General features: G+C 37.3%; 1 pseudogene; it reads right to left on the bottom strand.

Moving 5' to 3' along the window:
* Positions 1-6,413: 6,413 nt before the first annotated feature.
* Positions 6,414-8,313, bottom strand: LOC134390359 (pumilio homolog 3-like; annotated as a pseudogene).
* Between the last annotated feature and the right edge of the window lie 1,427 nt (positions 8,314-9,740).

Below are 9,740 nucleotides of genomic sequence, written 5' to 3'. Positions count from 1 at the left end.
TTTGTTATTCTTCTCTTTAGGTTTCACTATAAACAGAATTAAGCTTAGCAGGCTTTTAGTCTTTACTAGAATGTGAGGAAAACAAGGAGCAGAATTTAGACAGCAAAAGCTCGAGTTTCAGCAATTACATAATTGCCATTAGTTCTTAATATCTTTCTATGGCCAGAGAAACACATTGTACTTGATGTCTCTGAAGAGGACACAGCTGACTATTAGATGTAGCTTTAGATGGTTATTAGTAGCAAATTGTGCTGAATCATTGCCTCCCCTGTGCCTTGGCTCTTTGATATACAAATTTGATGCCCAGGCCAGGATGGGGTGGGCGTGGTGATGATGGGACACCAGCACAGTGTGTTCTTTCCGTATATCAAACAGGTACCAGGTGGGTCGAATCCATGACGGAAGCTTTCTCAGTAATATAACCTAATTGATCAAATGATCAGTAGTGTGTATCCTATCTGTATTTCTCTATGATAGACCGTGGCCAATTTATTGTCTATTAGTATGAAAAATACTGTTTAACTTAGATATTGTGGTTAAACTGTGATCGACCATTACTTAAAAAAAGAATGAGATCTAAAGCTTAAAAAATTGCTCTACTTAATCTTTAGAAAAAATAAAACAAATCAATTCTATAATAGATTTGTTATATAGGTGATTCATGTTAAAAAATTTAACTTTCATATTGAAATAATCTCAGACTTCCAGATTCGCAAAAATAGTACACAGAATTATACAGTGGTGTGCTAGAACCTGCTGTTTTTAAAAAAATCTTTTTTATTATGTTGACAGATAAAATTGTATGTATTCACCATGTACAACATGATGTTTTGAAGTATATATACATTGTAGAATGACTAAATCTAGCTAATTAACATACGCATTACCTCACATAATTATGGAACCTTCTGCTCTTTAAAAAAAAATTTTTTTTGGCAACTGGCCGGTATAGGAATTGAACCCTTGAGCTTGGTATTATCAACACCACACTCTAACTGAGCTAACTGGTCAGCCCTACTGTTCTTAATGGCTCAGAAAAGTCAATTGTGACCATCTCTTCCCAGCACTGCATTCAGTGACCTCACATTGGTAGCTTGAAATCAGCTATATCAGCTATGGTGTGAGTATTTACATTAAGGAAACAAACAAATGCTACAAATTCTGGAATTATTTTCACCCCAGAGAGTCAATGTATCTTCTATCTATCCATCATCCATTCATCCACCCACCCACACATATGCACACACACACTAACATGTTATATATTATCTTTTAATTCTATTTTTCCAGGAACTTTTGAAGTACCTTTTATACTTGCAACTGTTTGAGAGTAGGTTGCAGTCACATTACTTCTAAATACTTTGGTGCGTATTTCCTGAAAACAAAGACATCCTATTACACAATTACAGTGCAATTTTCAAAAACAGGAAATTAACATTGCTGTGGTATTATTACGTATCTAATCTACAGACCTTATTCAAATTTCTCCAATAATCTTGCTAATGTCAGTTATACTGAAAAACATTTGTTTTTGGTCTAGGTTGGATCCCATCTACAATCACATGCTGCATTTAGTTGTTATGTCTTTTTCGTTTCCATTAATCTGAAATCATTCTTCTATTATTAAGCTTCATGACCCTTGATGTTATTTTTAAGCCAGGCCAATTATTTTGCAGAACTATTTTGTAGAAGTTGTCCGTTACCATGAGTTATATTAAAATTGCAATTTAGCAATTGATTAAGCTACATAAGTAAAATTATATGAGAAGCATGCACCTTGCCTCCTGAAAACTATTTTTGGACTAAATTGAATCTAATCCAAATATTATGAACAGATAATCATTATTTTAAGTGGATGGCTAATCATATTTATTCATTTCCTTGTCTTCTAGTGAAAGCACCCTGGTTCTTCCTGAGGAACCACCCTTTCTTTGTTCTAGTCTATGTGGTGTGGGGGTATTGACCCCACCCCTACTCCATGGCTGAGCATGTGACTTCAGCTCTGCCGGATCATTGTGTCCCTCTGTGCCGAGCGTGACTTGTTCAGGGATAAGCATGTAGCCCAAACCAAGCCTGTCAGAGCAGAGGAGACTAAGTTCTAGAATACCGTTAGGCTATGAAGAAAGTAATTCTGAGAGACTGAATTGCTGGCCTGAGCGACTAGCCACTCTTCTTTCCACCATAAGGAGAGAAAGCTTGCCAGAGGTGGGAACTTCGACAGAAAGGAAAGCAGAGCTGACAATGAATTCTGAGGACATCATTTTCCGGTAAAATGTTTACAGGATCCAGTATGTGTATGTCACCAAAGCCATAGAAGAGACCTAATGGTATCTGAATGGAGGAGGGAGTGGAGGAAATCTTGATTTCAGCCTCACCAGGGTACTCGTCAGTAGGTGTGAACCAGAATTCGTGATTTATGAACTTAAACTAATTTGGGAGAAATGAGTTTAATCTTGGCACTATGCATTTACTGAATATGGGCTAAAAATTCACTTACATATATATATTGGCTCCACTTTTTGGAGAGTGGCATTTGAGACATTATTTCCTTCTTGCAACATTTAGAAATTTGCAACAGCAGCCCAATCAGCAGTTTTTGTTATGAAGTGCCTGTCTTTCCTAACCAGTCTGTTCAATATCTCAAAACTTCCATTAGCCTTTGAGTATCCAGGGACTGAATTGAGTGGAGGCACTACCTAGCATCGTACTGTCAACATTCTCTTTGTGAGTGGGCCCCTTCAATCCCAGTGCTCGGGGACTGTTTCCATTGCTTCTTGCTATGGAATTGCTTAGGATTCAGAAACTTCCCTCTTGTGAAGGTTTCTCCTATGAATTAAAACATCTGGAGTCAAAGTGGGACATGCGATGGGGGTGATCCTTGAGCCACGTGGATACAAATTAAGCTGATTGATGGCTTGCACCGTGCCCTGAGTGCAAGATGGCTTTGCAGTGATGGACCTAATGATAGTTATCTGGGCAAGCCCTGTTTAAAAGTTTGAGCCTCACTACTGCACGCTAGCATAAGCATACCTGAATTACTTATTTAAAAGTTTCACCTCCTACTGTCTAGAAGGTTTACATACAGGGAAAAACTCTTCTCTAGAATGGGATTTTTGCCTCAGCTGCTTCTTACTGGGTCTCGGCAATTTGTTATCAGCTGAGGTCACTGTCACCCACAGAGTACACCTAGTGTTCTAACAGAAATTTACAGTTAAGTTGCAGCAGGAGGCACCCAGAGGCTTCTTCCTCCTGTTATAGGCCTGCTGGCTGGTGTTTGTTGCCAGATGTCTGGTTGAGAACTTTCCCAAGGCCACCTTGCGTTTTTATAAAAATTGTCTTTCCTAATGTCTGGGCAATTGGAATCTTTCCACATTATCTTTAGTAAGGCCTGCATCTCTGCTTTTAGCTTGACGTCACCTGCACATGCTGTCCTGTCACTGAAGAAGAAACAGCCTTTAACTTGTGAACCCTGCTAGTGTGAGTTGCAGTCATCCTTGACCAGGGCTCAGCAAAAAGCCAATGGCCCAACTGTGAAACCAGCTGCATTGTGCCACATAGAGTACTGAATAAAACAGTTGTATAGCTGTACATGGTGCTTTTTGATGGTTGGCTGGTGAATTTTCTTTTCATATAGAATATGAACATTTATGATTTACATTTCTTACCTTTGGCTGTATTGATAAAGTATGAAGAACTGTAATTTTAATCAAGTTTCATGCCTTCAGTGATTTCTAATTCATTATTTAGTTTTTTTCTAATATTTGCTACAATGATACCCTTTTCACAAATTGTATTGCATCAGATATGTAGGGCTGATTTCTTGATTCTCACGTGCGGGAATCATAATCCCCAGCTTGACACAGTCTTTCAGCCCTCATACTTTATTTAGTCTAACTGCAATGTGTTATAATGCTTAGTAATTTTGCATCACCAGTCAGACCCCTCCTGAGGAGCAAACTGGGAGCATTAGATATGAATAATAAATTTGTCAGTCACTGAATTTATGACCTTGGAGAGAAATCTAACGTTACAAAGTCACGGCTTTTTTATTTATAAAAATGGAGATAACTATGACTGCACTATCAACTTATAAGTTTGTTGTGATGGTTATGGAGATAGTGGATATGTAAGCACTAACATAGTTTTAGCTCAGTAAATGTTAATCAGAAGGCATGGTTCAGGTCATAGCTCAACCCATCTACGTGTAAGTACCCCTGTGTTATCCATCTAATAATACAGTCATATATTTACCTGTTGTTGGTTTTTCCCTCATCCCCGTGATTCTCATTTTTCTTAACTGGATGTCTGTTGTTGACTTTGGTAGATTCGACAGCTCCTATTGGCTTCTCGCTCTAGGTAATTCAGGATTACCTATCATACCTATCACTTCTTCTATGCTTTGAGCATAGCTTATTTCTACTTTTTTAAAAAACGTGCACACATACAATCTGCTGGGATTTTTATTGTGATTGCACTGAATGTACAGATCGGTTTTGGAGAGTTGGCATTTTTTACAACATTTTGACTTCTAAACAATAAGGTACATCTACACATTTATTTAGCTTTTCTTTATCTCAGTAATACGTTCTAGTTTTCCATGTTGAGATATTGTACATATTCCATTAGACTTATTCCTAGGAATTTGTGGTTTTTAGATGTTGTGGTAAGTGGTATCAACTTTTAAATAGGGTTATTGAAGTATCATCTATATACAGTAAAATGTGCCCTTTTTAGTGTGCAACCATAACCATAAATAAAATATAGAACTGTTCCATCACTCCCCCAAATTCTCCTGTGCCCCTGTAGTAAATATATCCCCTTTCCCATCATTTTACCCCCTCATAACCACTGATCTGTTTTCTGTCCCTATAGTTTTGTCTCTTTCAAAATGTCATATAAATGAAACCGTGGAGTTTGTAGGCTTTTGAGACTGGCTTCTTTCCATTAGTACAACGCTTTTGAAATCCATTCATGTGCTTGTATGGATCAGTAGTACATTCTTTTTATTGCTGACTAGTATTCCACTGTATGAATATACCACAATTTGTTTATCCATTCACCAGTTAAAGACATTTGTGTTGTCTCCAGTTTGGGGGGATTCTTAATAAAGCTATATAAACGCTCAAGTATAGGTTTTATGTGAACATAAGTTTTCATTTCTCTTGGGAAAATACCTATGGGTAGGATTACTGGGCTATATGATTAGCATATGTTAACTTTTTAAGAAAGAGACAGGCTGTTTTCCAAAATGGCTATATTGTTTTGCATTTTCACCAGCAATTTGTGAATATTCCAATGTATTCTTGACAGCCTGTGGTATTGTCAATTTTTCAGAAATTTTAGCCATTTCAATAGGTGTGCAATAATAGCACATTGTGGTTTTAATTTGCATTTCTGTAACAACTAATGATGTTGTGTATCTTTCCATGGGCTTACTGGCCATGCATACACCTTCTTTATGAAGTTTATGTTCCAATATTTTGCCTATTTTTTTTATTGGCTTGTTTATTTTCCTATTATTGAGTTTTGAGAGTTCTTTATTTATTCTGGATACAAGTCCTCTATCAGATATGTGATTTGCAAATATTTTCTCCTGTTTTTAGCTTGTCTTTTTCTTTTTGGCAGCTGGCTGGTACAGGGATTGAACCCTGGACCTTGGTGTTTACAGCACCATGCTTTAACCAACTGAACTACCAGCCAGCCCTTTAATTTTCTTAACTTTCAAAGAACAGAAGGTATACATTTTGATGAAGCCCAATTTATCAATATTTTCATTTATAGATTTTGCTTTTGGTGTCTTCTCTATGACGGATTAGTAATTCAAAATCTCAAAGATTTTCTATGGATGTTGAATTGTTTCAGCATTATTTTTTGAAAAAAACTATTCTTGCATTGAATTACTTGCTTTGCATTTAGGCCATAAATCAACTGGCTATATTTGTGTGGTTCTATTTACATACTCTTTATTCTGTTCCATTGACTTATGTGTTTATTGTTTCACTAATACCACACTGTCTTGGTTGCTGTGGCTTTAGAATAATTCTTACAATCAGTGTGAATCCTCTAACTTTGTTTTATATTTAGAATTCTCTTGGCTGTTTTAGTTACTTTGCCTTCCTTTTTTCAGTTTTAGAATCAGCTTGTCAATTCTACAAAATCCTGCTTGGATTTTTTGGGGGATTGCATCATATTTATAGGTCAGTTTGGGGAGAACTGACATCTTCTCTCATTCTCCCCCTCTCTATATATTTAAAACAATTTTATAAATAGACACATACAAGGAAGAAACACATATATAGAGCACCTAAGTTACCATGCAGGTGGACCCTAGCACTTCTTTTCTGCACTGGGAAAACAAAACAAAGAACAGGAAAACTATTCCATCTTGTTCTTAACTGTTTTTACCTAAGTGGTCATTTTTCAAGTAGAGTTTCTATTCCTTTGCTGGTGGTGTTTTTTTTCAAGGTTGGAATCAGGCTTTTCAGTCCAGCTTTGACTTTGTTTACAACTTTCTGTCCAGAACTCTGGAGAAGGCTGGGAAGAATAGCAGCACCTTGATTCACTCTAGCCCAGGACTTTAGGTTCTTCATACCAGCATGCTCTACCAGTGTTTTTGCAGAACAAAATTCTCTTCCATTTTCTTTCATCTTTTTATCTTGCTCTATTAGCCACTTCGGAACTAGATGTCTGGTAGGATGTTCTGCAACATGAAAGCTCTTTGTCTTTGCTCCCAGGGTGCAGCTGTGCTGCTGCCAAGCTGGCGATGGCACTCATGGCAGGCTGAAAGTCTCCAGTGGCTGATCCCAGAATGCTGGACACCAACACACATGTAGACTTATTTAGCGCTACCTCTAGGGCATGTTTTTGCAGGTAGCTTAACAAATCTGGAGAAATGTATTCTAAGAGCTTGTGTTGGCAGATCTCTGTATCTTTCTTACTGTGGGCATTTCCATCTCCTTTCTGCAGAACTTCAATGATTTCTAGTACCATATGTGCAGGATTTCTGGGGCTTAGTAAATACAACAGGACCTTCCTTCCATATTTGTCATTTACTATGTTTACTAAGAACTGATCATTTCTGATATGATTATCTGCTTCACAAGCTTAGTATCATCAATACAAACAAATGCTGCCAGTAAAACCAAATGGGAGTATTGGCCATTAGCCACCTTTTCAATGTAAGTCTTTATTGTTTTCAAAATCACTTTTCTTTCTTGGGCCTGCTGTGCCACATGCACTGCTGGCCACTCTGGCGCCATCAAATGTGTGCCAGGTATACTGCTGCTTTGCGGATGGCTTCAATCAGTTCTGATCTGAGTTTTGGGGGTGCACAGGTAAAAAAGTCCAAGAATATTTAACGCACCTATGAGCACTGAATCACAGTTTCCTTTTGGGCTCTTGGAGTTAGAATCTGTTTCATTTTATTCATAATAAGTTCTGATTTTTCTGGCTGTACCTCTAAAACTTTGTCCAGAGTTGGGTGATCTGCTGACTTGTAAAGCTGAAATGTGTTTCTGTAGAGCTCTTCTATCAGCATGTTTCTCTGCTCCAAAATGGCTTTGTCATTGCACGTCTACTCCACGATGGCTGACACTTCTGCAAGCTGCAGCATCTTCCTTGCATTGCCTTTAAAACTTCAGACTGTCTCTGCAATCTGTGTTTTATCATACATGAGAAATTTCTTAACAATATTCTGGAATATTTGGCTTTACTTAATCAGATCATTTCGCAAATCTTCAAAAGCCTGCTTTCTCTGTTCCTCACTATTGTCCTGAATGTAAGACTGGATCACCCGAGTTGAAGCATGTGCAAATGCGACAGTTTTAATTTTCCTTTGAATCAACTTCTGCAAATCACTCATCAACTTTACTCTTTTTTTTTTTGTTATGGTCTTTTCTTAAAATCTCCCAAATCTGCTTTGCCCAAAAAACAATGTCATAGTTGGTTTCATCACTGTGTTGCCTGCTCTGCTTCAGTTCAGTCATCCTATTTGGGTTTCTTGGCTGCTGATTCATCACTTTTACTGTCCGGCTGGAATTTTCTCTTCTTGTTGAATTTATTTGCCTGCTGGAATTTGTTCTTTGATGCTTTGTCCCCTTGATGCTAATTCTTAAATTGTTTCACACCTTTTTTGCCAGGTTTTGTGGCACTTTTCTCGACATTCTTAGAAGTGATTTTAGGTCCACCTGCCTTAACAACTTTTCTTGGGTATGTCTTTGAAGAACCAGAATCACTATTTTTATGAAATCTTTTTTCTTGTGATGATTTTGTATTATTTCCTTAATTTTTTTAAAATTTCCCTTTGACTTCCATTGTAGCAACTCTGTACATGGGGTCGAGGCCCACGTGGGTGGTGGACCCCAGACCGGCTTCTGCTTCCTCCTTATCTCATTCTACATTAAGCTTAGCTCTAGTCCCAGCTTCAAGCCACCAGTTTCTTGTTTCTGCCTTCCATCCATTCCACTTCGGAATATCTGTAAATCTGTTACTGCCTTTCTATTCACTGGCATTTTCCTTGTTTAGTAGTGTTTCACCTGTCCCTTTGGTTAGTTTTTCTACTTCTAATCTTCTCTTCTTTTCCATCCTACACAATCTTGCCACTACTATACCTTAAAACTTTCAACAATTTTCCTATTTTGTGGAGAATAAAATGTACATTATTAGCCTAGCCTTTTAAGGTACAACATATTCGTCATCGAATATTTCTTTTTGAGTTCACTTAATACCATTCCTTTTCATTTATCCTTTGCTTCTCCAAAAACTGAACTATATGGTGTTCCTGTGACTGCTACTCAACAGGCTCACATTTTTTCCCCTGGAAATCCTTTTGTCTTCCCTACCCCATTTCTGCATATCTAAGTTCTACATATTCTTTAAGGAATAGTGTAAGGCCTAATTTTGCCACAAATTTTTCCAGAATTATTCTCTAGCTGAAAATGATCTGTCTTTCCTCTGAACTTGCTTAATTCTCTCTGTACCTTTGTAAGGAAATGATTGCTTTGTATTTTGTATGATAATTAGCTATATACTTGCCTCTTTTATTTAAATAATAGTATACTTTTCCTGAGGACGTAATTCAAATGTGATACATCTCTGGGTTCACATTATCCATATATTAGTTTCTCAATAAATATTTGGGGAAATAATAAAAAAAATACTGCCTAGATTAAACACTGACAATAACATGCAATCAATCACAGAATATTCAAATAAGAATAAAGATTGGACTGCATATGCAAAGTCCTTGCTATCTATCACCTGTATAAAACTTAGATTAAAAAGCTGTCCTCACCCTCTTTTTTTATTTGTACATTGGGAATCTGGGAGTAGTTCTGCACTCAATATTTTTGGGATCATTCATTCAAGCAGACATTTATGGAACACTTAGCCAAGTGAGGAAGGTATTTTGAGAAGGAGGGAGAAATTAACAGTTAATGCTTTTGGGAGGTAAATAAAGGTAAAGCTTGAAATCTGACGACGTGATGTCACTGGCAACCTTGGCAAGAGTTCTTTTGATGCTAGTGGTGGAGTCACAGTTTCATGAAAATGGGTTCACAAAAGATTAGGGGGTGAGTAGTGGAGAAAGTGAGCACAGAAAACTCTTTAGCAGAGTTTGCTATAAAGAAGGCAGAGAAATGAAGCCGTTAAAAATATGAGATATTACAGTACATTTGGTGTTGGCAAAAAATGTACAATTGAGAACAAAGTGGTGATGCAGGAGTGAGAGGAAATATAGCAGG

Source organism: Cynocephalus volans, chromosome 11 (genome assembly GCF_027409185.1).
Source record: "Cynocephalus volans isolate mCynVol1 chromosome 11, mCynVol1.pri, whole genome shotgun sequence".
Taxonomy (NCBI): Eukaryota; Metazoa; Chordata; class Mammalia; order Dermoptera; family Cynocephalidae; genus Cynocephalus; species Cynocephalus volans.
This window is presented reverse-complemented; position numbering and strand designations above follow the sequence as displayed.